The sequence below is a fragment of the Mytilus trossulus genome, chromosome 8 (assembly GCF_036588685.1).
Source record: "Mytilus trossulus isolate FHL-02 chromosome 8, PNRI_Mtr1.1.1.hap1, whole genome shotgun sequence".
In the NCBI taxonomy this organism is placed as follows: domain Eukaryota; kingdom Metazoa; phylum Mollusca; class Bivalvia; order Mytilida; family Mytilidae; genus Mytilus; species Mytilus trossulus.
In genome coordinates, this window is record NC_086380.1 from 15678286 (window position 1) to 15693820 (window position 15535).

At 30.7% G+C, this 15535-nt stretch overlaps 1 protein-coding gene and 1 long non-coding RNA gene across 3 annotated transcripts in view; both read left to right on the top strand.

Annotated features, from left to right (window-relative positions):
- The window catches only part of LOC134681682 (uncharacterized), a 35699-nt gene that overhangs the window by 4956 nt on the left and 15208 nt on the right, over nucleotides 1-15535 (top strand). The window lies entirely within an intron of this gene.
- On the top strand, nucleotides 378-10711 carry LOC134680595 (uncharacterized). 2 transcript variants are annotated; one of them, XR_010100480.1, is made up of 4 exons: nucleotides 378-524; nucleotides 7843-7981; nucleotides 9194-9243; nucleotides 10578-10711. It is a non-coding gene; the product is annotated as an uncharacterized LOC134680595 (long non-coding RNA). The 2 variants fall into 2 exon arrangements; XR_010100481.1 differs by lacking the exon at nucleotides 9194-9243.

Consider the following 15535-nt stretch of genomic DNA (forward strand, 5'->3'; position numbering starts at 1 on the left):
AATGGAGTGCCATACATACTATAAGTAGTGACGAATACATAAATGTCACGAATGGCGTTCCATAGATTTACAATTTGCCGGGAGTTTCATAAACAACTTACATCTCAAAATTTAACTTTACAATAGGAATATCTCATAAAAAACGTTTACAGGGGTAGAATAAAATATATATGACAATATTATAGATATAAAAGCTTACCACGTTACGAGACAGTAAGGAAATAACATGTAAAGTGTATCTCAAGTTGTTTTCAAAACAAGCGAGGTATATAATATACAAGGTTATAGATATTGTAACCCGGACTATAACCTCGTATTTGTGCGCATGCGCGACCGGAACTGGGCGGATCCGGTAATTTCTACTTTCACTTTTTGAAGAAAATCTCCTATGTGGAGATAGATTTGTACGCTTTTATTTACATTTATCAAAGAAAATACACGTCGTGCTCAGTTGTTGAAGTGGCTCTCTTCCCAGTCCTTCAGAGCACACATAACGTCTAAAACGTAAAAAAAACATGTGAAAGGTTTGCAAAATAATGCATTGTAGCAATGAAAACATACATGATCAACTCTAAATGCAAAATAACATTAACCCCCCCCCTTCTTTTCCTTTTCCAACTACAAAATGTGATTTGGTTCAAAAGAGTCCGACAATAAATTCTTTTCATGTGTATTTATTATGTCAGTGTTCATAGGAGGTGACCAAATGATTTCTTGCGGCGTCAAGAAAGTCTTAAAAATATTGTTATGGATCGTGCATGTATGAGGGGGGATAGGGCCTTTATCAGGACTCCAGGATCTGGTGTTTTTAGGCTCAGGGTTTAGAGATCTATTAAGAGATACAGGAATTCTTTTTTTGAATTACTGGATGTCAGAATTGTCAGAATTTAAATTTATTTAAATTCGGGATTTCATGTTTAAGGGATCAGGGCCACCTCCTATCCCTGGTCATGTATGAGGGTGATACTTGTAATCCCTGGCAAATCAGGAAATCACAAATAACCGTTAAAAAAAATTGGCAAATGACGTTTATAACAGTAATTTTTGGTGCATGACTATAAAAAAGTACACATTCCTTTAGGTGATATCAAAATCAATTAATTTTGACACTGTCAAGAGTGGATAAATATGGTATTGCAGAAGATTATGTGGTGAAATCTGTTTCTCTGTCTTCATGTCGTCACAATGGGAATTTCAGATAATAGCCTGAAAATTTGACGTCATAATCAAATATTGACCAATGAACAACTAACATCAAACTAACCACACCTATATTAAATGAAAATAATCATCAGGTCGGGAATGCCATAAAACGAGTTAAAAAAATCTTCATAATAAAAAATTTATTTATTTTTTATCACCAATGTAAACATATATCACCATTGTATATATATATCACCATTGCAAACATCTATCACCAGTGTATATATCTATCATCCTACTGTTTTTATATATATCACCAATATAAATATCTATCATTACACTATATATTACCAATATGTTAAAATCTCCAAAGTGAATATATCTAACACCACTCTGTATATATATTTATCAACACTCTATAAATCTATCAACACACTATATAATAATCAGCATTCTGTATTAATCACCACTTTGTACAACACTGTATATCTCTATCACCATGCTATATATTTACCACCATTCTGTATCAATCACCACTTTGTACAACACTGTAAATATCTATCACCATGCTATATATTTATCACCACTCTATGAATCTATCAACATATGTTCATATCTAAAACCGCTGTATATATTTATCACCATTCTGTATTTATCACCACTCTGTAAAAGGCTGTATATATATTCTGTCACCATACTTTATATATCTGTCACCAGACTTAATATTTCTGTCAATACACTTGACATATCCATCACCACACTTTATATATCAATCACCTGGCTATATATATCTATCACCTGATCACTTTATAAATCAATCGTCTCACTATATATATCTGTCACCATACTTTATATATCTGTCACCATACTTTATATATATGTCACCACACTTAATATATATGTCACCTCACTGTATATATATCTGTCACCATACTTTATATATCTGTCACCATACTTTATATATCTGTCATTACACTTAATATATCCATCACCACACTTTATATATCCATCACCTCACTATATATATCTATCACCTCACTTTATATATTTATCACTACTCCATATATATCTGTCACCAGACTATATATCTATCCCCACACTTTATATATTAATCACCTCACTATATATCTGTCACCATACTTTATATATCTGTCACCATACTTTATATATCTGTCATCATACTTTATATATCTGTCACAATACTTTTTATATTCATTGTGTATTCATACGTTTTTTGATTGAGTTAAGTCTGCAAATTGATATTTTATCGTGTGTTTTTCTATGTTGTGATGTTATGCTATTGTTTCAGGAAAAGGGAGAAGGTTTGGATCCATTAAAACGTTTAATCCTGCTGCAAATGTTTGCACCTGTCCTAAGTCAGGAATCTGATGTACAGTAGTTGTCGTTTGTTTATGTAATATATATGTGTTTCTCGTTTCTTGTTTTGTTTATATTGAATGGTTTTGCACTAGTAATTTTGGGGCCCTTTATAGCTTGTTGTTCGGTGTGAGCCGAGGCTCCGTGTTGAAGGCCGTACTTTAACCTAAAATGGTTTACTTTTTAAATTGTTATTTGGATGGAGAGCTGTCTCATTGGCACTCACACCACATCTTCCTATATCTATTTATTTATCTGTCACCTCACTATATATATCTGTCATCATACTTTATATATCTGTCATCATACTTTATATATCTGTCACCTCACTTAATATATATGTCACCTCACTATATATAACTGTCATCATACTTTATATATCTGTCACCATACTTAATATATATGTCATATCACTATATATAACTGTCATCATACTTTATATATCTGTCACCATACTTTATTTATCTGTCACCGTACTTTATATATCTGTCACCATACTTTATATATCTGTCACCATACTTAATATATATGTCACCTCACTATATATAACTGTCATCATACTTTATATATCTGTCACCATACTTTATTTATCTGTCACCGTACTTTATATATCTGTCACCATACTTTATATATCTGTCACCTCACTTAATATATATGTCACCTCACTATATATATCTGTCATCATACTTTATATATCTGTCACCATACTTAATATATATGTCACCTCACTATATATATCTGTCATCATACTTTATATATCTATCACCATACTTTATATATCTGTCACCATACTTTATATATCTGTCATCATACTTTATATATCTATCATCATACTTTATATATCTGTCATCAGACTTTATTTATCTGTCACCATACTTTATATATCTATCACCATACTTTATATATCTGTCATCAGACTTTATTTATCTGTCACCATACTTTATATATCTGTCACCATACTTTATATATCTGTCATCATACTTTATATATCTGTCATCAAACTTTATTTATCTGTCACCATACTTTATATATCTATCACCATACTTTATATATCTGTCACCTCACTTAACATATATGTCACCTCACTATATATATCTGTCACCATACTTTATATATCTGTCACCATACTTTATATATCTGTCACCATACTTTATATATCTGTCACCTCACTTAATATATATGTCACCTCACTATATATATCTGTCACCATACTTTATATATCTGTCACCATACTTTATATATCTGTCATCATACTTTATATATCTATCATCATACTTTATATATCTGTCATCAGACTTTATTTATCTGTCACCATACTTTATATATCTATCACCATACTTTATATATCTGTCATCAGACTTTATTTATCTGTCACCATACTTTATATATCTGTCACCGTACTTTATATATCTGTCACCTCACTTAACATATATGTCACCTCACTATATATATCTGTCACCATACTTTATATATCTGTCACCATACTTTATATATCTGTCACCTCACTTAATATATATGTCACCTCACTATATATATCTGTCATCATACTTTATATATCTGTCACCTCACTTAATATATATGTCACCTCACTATATATATCTGTCATCATACTTTATATATCTGTCACCATACTTAATATATATGTCACCTCACTATATATATCTGTCATCATACTTTATATATCTGTCACCTCACTTAATATATATGTCACCTCACTATATATATCTGTCATCATACTTTATATATCTGTCACCATACTTAATATATATGTCACCTCACGATATATATCTGTCATCATACTTTATATATCTGTCACCTCACTTAATATATATGTCACCTCACTATATATAACTGTCACCTCACTATATATATCTGTCATCAGACTTTATTTATCTGTCACCATACTTTATATATCTGTCACCTCACTATATATATCTGTCATCATACTTTATATATCTGTCACCATACTTTATATATTTGTCACCTCACTATATATATCTGTCACCATACTTTATATATCTGTCACCTCACTATATATAACTGTCATCATACTTTATATATCTGTCACCATACTTTATATATCTATCATCATACTTTATATATCTGTCATCATACTTTATATATCTATCACCATACTTTATATATCTATCATCATACTTTATATATCTGTCATCATACTTTATATATCTATCACCATACTTTATATATCTGTCACCATACTTTATATATCTGTCATCATACTTTATATATCTATCATCATACTTTATATATCTGTCATCAGACTTTATATATCTGTCACCATACTTTATATATCTATCACCATACTTTATATATCTGACATCAGACTTTATTTATCTGTCACCATACTTTATATATCTGTCACCATACTTTATATATCTGTCACCTCACTTAACATATATGTCACCTCACTATATATATCTGTCACCATACTTTATATATCTGTCACCTCACTTAATATATATGTCACCTCACTATATATATCTGTCATCATACTTTATATATCTGTAACCTCACTATATATATCTGTCATCATACTTTATATATCTGTCACCTCACTTAATATAACTGTCACCATTCTTTATTTATCTGTCACCATACTTTATATATCTGTCACCTCACTTAATATATATGTCACCTCACTATATATATCTGTCATCATACTTTATATATCTGTCACCATACTTAATATATATGTCACCTCACGATATATATCTGTCATCATACTTTATATATCTGTCACCTCACTTAATATATATGTCACCTCACTATATATAACTGTCACCTCACTATATATATCTGTCATCAGACTTTATTTATCTGTCACCATACTTTATATATCTGTCACCTCACTATATATATCTGTCATCATACTTTATATATCTGTCACCATACTTTATATATTTGTCACCTCACTATATATATCTGTCACCATACTTTATATATCTGTCACCTCACTATATATAACTGTCATCATACTTTATATATCTGTCACCATACTTTATATATCTATCATCATACTTTATATATCTGTCATCATACTTTATATATCTATCACCATACTTTATATATCTATCATCATACTTTATATATCTGTCATCATACTTTATATATCTATCACCATACTTTATATATCTGTCACCATACTTTATATATCTGTCATCATACTTTATATATCTATCATCATACTTTATATATCTGTCATCAGACTTTATATATCTGTCACCATACTTTATATATCTATCACCATACTTTATATATCTGACATCAGACTTTATTTATCTGTCACCATACTTTATATATCTGTCACCATACTTTATATATCTGTCACCTCACTTAACATATATGTCACCTCACTATATATATCTGTCACCATACTTTATATATCTGTCACCTCACTTAATATATATGTCACCTCACTATATATATCTGTCATCATACTTTATATATCTGTAACCTCACTATATATATCTGTCATCATACTTTATATATCTGTCACCTCACTTAATATAACTGTCACCATACTTTATTTATCTGTCACCATACTTTATATATCTGTCACCTCACTATATATATCTGTCACCATACTTTATATATCTGTCACCTCACTATATATAACTGTCATCATACTTTATATATCTGTCACCATACTTTATATATCTATCATCATACTTTATATATCTGTCATCATACTTTATATATCTATCACCATACTTTATATATCTATCATCATACTTTATATATCTGTCATCATACTTTATATATCTATCACCATACTTTATATATCTGTCACCATACTTTATATATCTGTCATCATACTTTATATATCTATCATCATACTTTATATATCTGTCATCAGACTTTATATATCTGTCACCATACTTTATATATCTATCACCATACTTTATATATCTGACATCAGACTTTATTTATCTGTCACCATACTTTATATATCTGTCACCATACTTTATATATCTGTCACCTCACTTAACATATATGTCACCTCACTATATATATCTGTCACCATACTTTATATATCTGTCACCTCACTTAATATATATGTCACCTCACTATATATATCTGTCATCATACTTTATATATCTGTAACCTCACTATATATATCTGTCATCATACTTTATATATCTGCCACCTCACTTAATATAACTGTCACCATACTTTATATATCTGTCACCTCACTATATATAACTGTCATCATACTTTATATATCTGTCACCATACTTTATTTATCTGTCACCATACTTTATATATCTGTCACCTCACTTAATATATATGTCACCTCACTATATATAACTGTCACCTCACTATATATATCTGTCATCAGACTTTATTTATCTGTCACCATACTTTATATATCTGTCACCTCACTATATATATCTGTCATCATACTTTATATATCTGTCATCAGACTTTATATATCTATCACCATACTTTATATATTTGTCACCATACTTTATATATCTATCACCATACTTTATATATCTGTCATCATACTTTTTATATCTATCACCAAACCTTATATATATGTCACCATGCTTTATATATATGTCACCCCACTTTATATATCTGTCTCCACACTTTATTAAAATTTTTCACCTCACTTTTTATATCTGTCACCACACATTATATATACATCACCACACCTTATACACATTACCACACCTTATATATCTATCACCTCACTTTATATATCTTTCACCTTAATTTATATATCTATTTCCTCATTTTATATATATATGACATCCCTGAAAATATTTTCTTGACCTCACTGTTGATAATTTTTCACCATATTTTATATATGTATCCCCTCCCCTTATGTATCTTTTAACTAAATGCACTGCTTAAATCAATCAATCACAACACCATTGATATATATGTCACCACACAGTATGTATATATATATCATCCTTTGGTTTATATATCATCACACTGTATATATCTTTATACTATTCAGTTGATCCTTTACCTCACTGTATATACACATAACCCCACTATAACTAAGTCCACACTTATCACCTATCTATATCTGTATATCACCATCATATCATATTTATAGTAACACAATGATTATATCTATCATCATTCTTTATCTTTTTTTCACAAGACTGTATACTATAATTTGTTGTATCTTCTATAAGTCAGAGAAATGTACTGGTCATTGTATAATTTACAGTGGGAGGAGATATGAAGATATGCAATGTCCACTGAGATATGTTTGTATAAGCTTGCATACTTATCATGTAGCAATTATCAAATTTATTATTTATATTTGTGTTCTTCTTACAGAAATACCAAACAACATTTTGCAGGGATTTAGAGGTCATTGGTGAAAAAGGAAGAAAGGACATGGGTACATCTAATTTTAAATGAAATAACAAGAATAGTTAAATAATTTACAACCAAGCAGCACTCAGCAATAGTGATGGTAAAGTATTTTTATAAAATTATACTCAAAAAAAGATATATACAGTGTGGTGGTTTATATATTCCTACATTGCTACAGTCGCTGCATTCATCACCACACTCTGCATATATATCCCAACAGTCTCAATAGGTACCCCAATACTATGCTTATCTATCACTACGGTCTCAATAGCTACCCCCATACTATGCTTATCTATCACTACAGTCTCAATAGCTACCCCCATACTATGATTATCTATCACTACAGTCTCAATAGCTACCCCCATACTATGATTATCTGTCACTACAGTCTCGATAGCTATCCCCATACTATGATTATCTATCACTACAGTCTCAATAGCTATTCCCATACTATGATTATATATCACTACAGTCTCAAAATCTATCCCCATACCATGATTATCTATCACTACAGTCTCAAAAGCTATCCCCATACTATGATTATCTATCACTACACTCTCCATTCCGATGCCAACAGTCATTATGTATATATCATAATAGTCTCTATGTATATATCAGGATAATACAAAAGCTTCCCCTTTACTTTATTTATCAATCACCTCACTTTATATATCAATCACCACACTCTCTATATATTTCCCCATACTCTCTATATCTACCCCAAAAGTCTCTCTGTATATCTCCACATAATAAACACCTTAGATTACCTTACTTTATTTATCAATCACCTCACTTTATGTATCAATCACCACATTCTCTATATATATCCCCATACTTTCGATATCTATCCCCACAGTTTCTATGTTTATGACCACATTATTAACACCTATCACCTTATTTTATTTATCAATCACCTCACTACATATATCAATCACCACATACTCTCTATATATATCTCCATTCTCTCTATATTTACCCCAAATTCTCTATGTATATTTCCACACAATATACCATATCACCTTACTGGAAATACCAATAACCTCACTTTGTAAATCAATTGCTCATTTCATATGTATCACCTCACTCAGAATATCTATCAGTTCACTGTTAATATTTTCACCTCAATTTATACATTATGTCTTTCACACCACTGGGTATATCTCTCAAAGCCCTATTTATTCCAACTTGAAAGTGGATATGAGTATGATAATAATCCATGTTTCTGACCAGAAATCTGTTTATGCTAATTTAGATTTTAAACTTAAAATGACTCAATGTGACACCTATCATTGTTATTATTTTTTTTCTTCAGAAAAGTGAAACAAGATTTTTGATAGATAGAAAAAAGGAGAAAAGGAAAAGGTAATCTTCATTGAAATTTAAAGTATTATAAATATGTATGTTAAGAGTTAATTAGCAAAGTATTATACATATGTATGTAAAGAGTTAAGTAGCAAAGTATTATACATATGTATGTAAAGAGTCAATAAGCAATAAACAATCCTGGTTGAAATGAAATAGTTTAAAAGAAATGTTTTTTAAAGTATAACCGCTCCAACATGTCATGCAATATTTTATGTAAATATCATGTCAGGTATCTTTTCAATAAAAGTAGCAAATATGATATACTAACTGTGGGTCAATGATTGTGACATTCAAAATGAGTAAACCTTATAAATATATTGTTTCAGTGTTATTGCACTTGTAGCATTGTCTACAGTATACATCTGCTGGCACACACATAATGTATATACCACCACATATTATGTATCTACTGCCACACATTACATAATTATGGCCACATATAATATATCTACCGCCACACATAATCAATCAACACACAGTGTACATCTATCACCACATTATGTTTGTCTATCACCACACTATTGTTTATCACCACACTATTGTCTATCACCACACTATTGTCTATCACCACACTTTCTTTGTCTATCACTACACTATGTTTGTCTATCACCACACTATGTTTGTCTATCACCACACTATGTTTATCTACCGCCACACATAATCAATCAACACACTGTGTACATCTATCACCACATTATGTTTGTCTATCACCACACTATTGTTTATCACCACACTATTGTCTATCACCACACTTTCTTTGTCTATCACCACACTATGTTTGTCTATCACCACACTATGTTTGTCTATCACCACACTATGTTTATCTACCGCCACACATAATCAATCAACACACTGTGTACATCTATCACCACATTATGTTTGTCTATCACCACACTATTGTTTATCACCACACTATTGTCTATCACCACACTTTCTTTGTCTATCACCACACTATGTTTGTCTATCACCACACTATGTTTGTCTATCATCACATTATGTTTGTCTATCACCACACTATCTTTGTCTCTCACCACTGTATGGTTGTCTATCACCACACTTTATATTTTAATCATCAAATTTGTAAAGCAAAGAAAAGTAATTAACCAAGAAAAAAATGATTTGAACTTTTCATTTAAATAATTGGTCTCACAAATGAATTGTATTTCTATAAGTTTTACATTTTGATATTGTCTTGGGATTCTGCCATTGCAAGGATAGAACACTCCTATTTGTCCTTAGATGGAAAACAAATAACAACTGTTTAGGGCTTTTAAATTTTGTATTGTTTTGAATAATTATTTATTCAACTGAACCATATTGTTATGTTTTAGGTTAAACAAGATTTAGTGCCTGCCACACAATTAAGAAAGAATGAGAGGCACGAATGTTTACAGAACAGAGGAGATTATTTGTACTGCACTTAGATTTGTGTTTTAGTTATATTCAATTAGTATTAAAGAGTTATGTACAATAAATCATGTTATATTATGTTCTTTTAAAATACTTTATGTCAATTCTCCTTCTCATGCTTGGGGTTCTTTGGTAACATGGGATACTCTTAGTAAAGTGACAAATGCATATCTTTTTTAACCTTTTTCTAACATGTGTATCTGTAACAACTAGTAAATTCAGAAGCAGTTTTAATATACCTTTATACTTGATAACCCTTAAACGTAATGTAGCTCCTAGGAAAGTTAGTGTTTAGAATTCATTTTATAGGGGAGTCATATTCAGTGCCAAACAATTATTATTGAAGGAGCTATTCCCCTTGGAAATATAAATTATACGAAAAATTGCATGGAAAGCCTTTTCAAATCTACATCATTCATAGGATTGCTACGAAATTTATATTGAAGGTTTATCTTAGCAAGTATTAGGGTTAGATTGAAATTCATTTCAAATCCACTATTTCACCATGAGTAATGTCCCTTGGAAATATTTTTTTTATAGGAAATTGCCTTATACATGTTTTATATCAAATGCACTTTTGGCAATTACAGAATGATTTTACATCAGACTAAACTGGATTGATTTTAACCTACTCACTTTCTGAATGTGTTGTCTACACTAATGACATGGTTGGTTTTCTCCTTTTGAACTACATTATACAATATGGTATGTGTTTTGCCATTGTTGAAAGTCTCCATTGGATAGTTATCTTCTTGATAATCATACCACATTTCAAGTTTTTAAGTCTTAAGCATGTGTGAAACAATGTTTAATTGAAAGATTACTTCAAGATTTTCTTCATGTATTAGAATAACACATGATATGGGTATTCTTCCATGACACAAAATAAGAACATGCAGAGCAAAAAGAATATGCTTGATTTGTATGAAGTAAAATAAAAAATTACAGAGCTCCTAGGAAAAGCAGAAATGGAACGTCCCTGATCAAAGGCAAAATCAAAAGCTCAAACACATCAAACAGAATGCATAAAAGGTGAAATAAATAAATACTGAACTCCGAAGAAAATTCAAAAAGGAAAGCAATCAAATGGCAAAATCAAATGATGAAATACATCAAATGAAAAAACAACAACGGTTATATTCCTGATTTCGTACCTGCATTCTCAAATGCAGAAAATGGTGGATTTAACCTGGTTTTAAAGCGCTGCATGTATTCTTAAGTATTGTCTAATTGTTAGGTACGTGAATGTATTGTCTTTGGTTCTTTAAAAATATCTGAATGTAAATAGTCTGTGGTTTTTAAAACAGTCTTTGTATTTCTGTGGTTGTAAGATACATCTAGTCTTTTCATTGTCTGTGAATCCCATATACAGTCTGTATATGTTTTGTTTATGGTTATGAGATATAGGCAGTTGGTATTGTTCCGAATTCTAGGAACCAGTTTGTATCAGCCGTGGTTCTCAGTATTTTTTTTGTTTATTTGTATGTACTGAAACCATTGAAGAATTTACACAGTTGATTAGTTAAAACTTGTTTGTTACTCAAAAGACGTTATTTCATGACTTAGGTAATACTTGGAAATTTATTATAAGGTGAAATATCTAATCCCGAAAGACATTAGTCGAAAGAGTTGATATCTTCATACTAGCATTGAGAAAATCAAGTCTTAATTATTCAAAGCAAAAATATCATAAAGGTACCGGTAGATATTTTAAACTTGTTTGTAGTGAATGGAATCTACACGGTCTTTACTGTCTTTTGATAATACACGTTTGTTCAAAACACATGTGCACGAACAAATCTAAGGGTAATTGGGGAAAAAAATACAAAAAACTACAGTCAGGCGTTTTTAACTTTATTTGCCGAACATTGATATACAGTTTTCATGAAGAAAATGTCTTTTGATAATACACTTTTGTTCACAACACACGAACAAATCTATGGACAATGGCGAAAAATACGAAAAACTACAGTCATGCATTTTAACTTATTTGCCGAACATTAATATGATGACTGATGTACCCATATTTTGACTATTTTATTAATTGTGACTGTTTATTTAACGCATCATGTAAATGTAGCGGAATTCGATGAGACTGTTATTAAAGTGAGAAGGTTAGCGCTATAGAACCAGGTTTAATCCACCATTTTCTACATTTGAAAATGCCTGTACCAAGTCAGGAATATGACAGTTCTTGTCCATTCGTTTTTGATCCCTTTTGTTTTTGATTTTGCCATGTGACTATGGAATTTCCAAATTGATTTTCTTCTGAGTTCAGTATTTTGTGATTTTACTTTATACAGTTTTATGGAGAAAATATATAACTAAGATGATTTCGTCATAGTTCTTTACACGTATATATGCCGTATTCATCATTTTCCTGACCGAAGAGGACATGCTATTATTAGTTGCTGATAATAAATGGCTATTTATAAAAAAAACTTATACCATTTGATTGAAAAAGTAGTATAGCGATTCAAAAAGTCACAACTATCAATCGATTTGAAGGGAACATACAGCAGATGCAGTTATTCAAAACCTCGCAGAAGTTAAGCTTAAGAGAGGCGATCGATACCAAAGGGACTTACAAACTGAGAAGTAGAAAATAAAGGGAGAACGCCAGAGATAAAAAAAAAAAAAAAAAGACCAAATCACAAACACAAACAACAGTTTAAAAAAAAACATAAAAAACCTAAAAACTTAGCAACACAAACCACACCAAAAATTTTCACTAAACATATCTTTTTCCGTGGGTGGTTTAGAATTATTGAAAAAGACTGATATTTGTTAATAATAGAGATAAAGATAAAAAGATAAAAAAAATATATATATTTTGTGGAGTACCAACCAGAAGCCGCAAATATCTAGAGGATTTGGTTTTTAACTGAAGATCGTCATTTTATTTAAGCAAATTGTCGACTCTCTCATATACACGGATCGTTGAATGTTCAAGGCATGATTTAAGCTCAGATCTGGTTGTGATATAAAATTACTTGACAGAGATAACTTGCTATTGAATGAAGATAATTTCACTCTTATGGAATTTAATTAAGTATTACCTCTTACGACTACCACATTTGTTTGTTACTAAATCATTCGCTGAAACAACTTTTCTACGTTTTCTGAGTACTTGATTTTTTTTATGGTATATTTTTGATTAATTCCTGTTGCATAAAATTGAGAATGGAAATGGGGAATGTGTCAAAGAGACAACAACCCGACCAAATAAAAAACAACAGCAGAAGGTCACCAACAGGTCTTCAATGTAGCGAGAAATTCCTGCACCCGGAGGCGTCCTTCAGCTGGCCCCTAAACAAATATATACTAGGCCAGTGATAATGAACGCCATACTAATTTCAAAATCGTACACAAGAAACTAAAATTAAAATAATACAAGACTAACAAAGGCCAGAGGCTCCTGACTTGGGACAGGCGCAAAAATGCGGCGGGGTTAAACATGTTTATGAGATCTCAACCCTCCCCTATTCCTGTAACCAATGTAGAAAAGTAAACGCATAACAATACGCACATTAAAATTCAGTTCAAGAGAAGTCCGAGTCTGATGTCAGAAGATGTAACCAGAGAAAATAAACAAAATGACAATAAATTAATACATAAATAACCACAGACTACTAGCAGTTAACTGACATCCCAGTTCCAGACTTCGATTAAACTGACTGAATGATTATGATTTCACCATATGAACATCAGGCACAATCCTTCCCGTAAGGGGTTTAGTATCATATACCATCATAACATATATGAGAAGAACATAAAAGTAAAACCACAAAAATACTGGACTCAGAGGAAAATCAATTAGGAAAGTCCATAATCACATGGCAAAATCAAATAACAAAACGCATCAAAAACGAATGGACAAGAACTGTCATATTCCTGACTTGGTACAGGCATTTTCAACCCGTGTCATGCCAACAACTGTTTTTAGAATAAATGGTCAACGCCCAGCGACGAATATTTCACGCACAGAAGTCAGTAGTAAAATTAGTTAGAAGTTGAACTTGATACGTGTACATTTGTCATGATACATATGAATAAACTTTAAAAAAATATATGACTAAACTTTGTTATTTGTTAAAACATACAAGATACAAGATTTGAAGAAGTTTTCAATATATTTTTCTGTTTGTTTGCATTCAGTTATTCTATCAGTAATCATAGAAATGGAGGTAGCATTAACACATTTGTTTGACTAAAAATTAATTTAGCGTCTGTCCGATGTTCAGATTTATAACATATTTTACAATGGAATGAAGAAAATATCTTAATTGCTTACAACACTCTGTTAAATGTTTCGATGAATAATGATACTTTAAAAACTATAACCTGTCGATCTTAAATGATCTTGAAGTTTAATGTGCGAACACCAGCTAACATATGATTTACACCTATAATGTTGGACTTTTTCAATACCATGTTGAATAAGGGTTAAGTGCTATATGGACAACTGATATAACTGTCGCATAATTGATTAAAACTTACTCCCCAACTTGGAACAAGTGTACCTGCTATTCAAAAAAGGAACACAGTCTGAAACGGCGTATTAAATTGAAGCAATATCGGTTATTCTGAAGACAAATCCGTTCTTGATTTAAATCAATACGCCTTTCGTGTAACTGTATATTAACTACTTAAGATTTAACCTAATTTATATAATAATTGAGATATAAGTCATGCCAAAACGAATTTATCTTAAAGATAACTACAATTATATTTTGAGCTTGCGTATCTGTTAATTTCAGGCTTTTCATGGGAATATAAGTGTATCTCCAAGTGTATAAAGTATACGCTATAAAAAATCTGATAAAATAATGAGATGCTTAAAGATTATATGGTTAAGATGGATAAGATTATGAGAAGG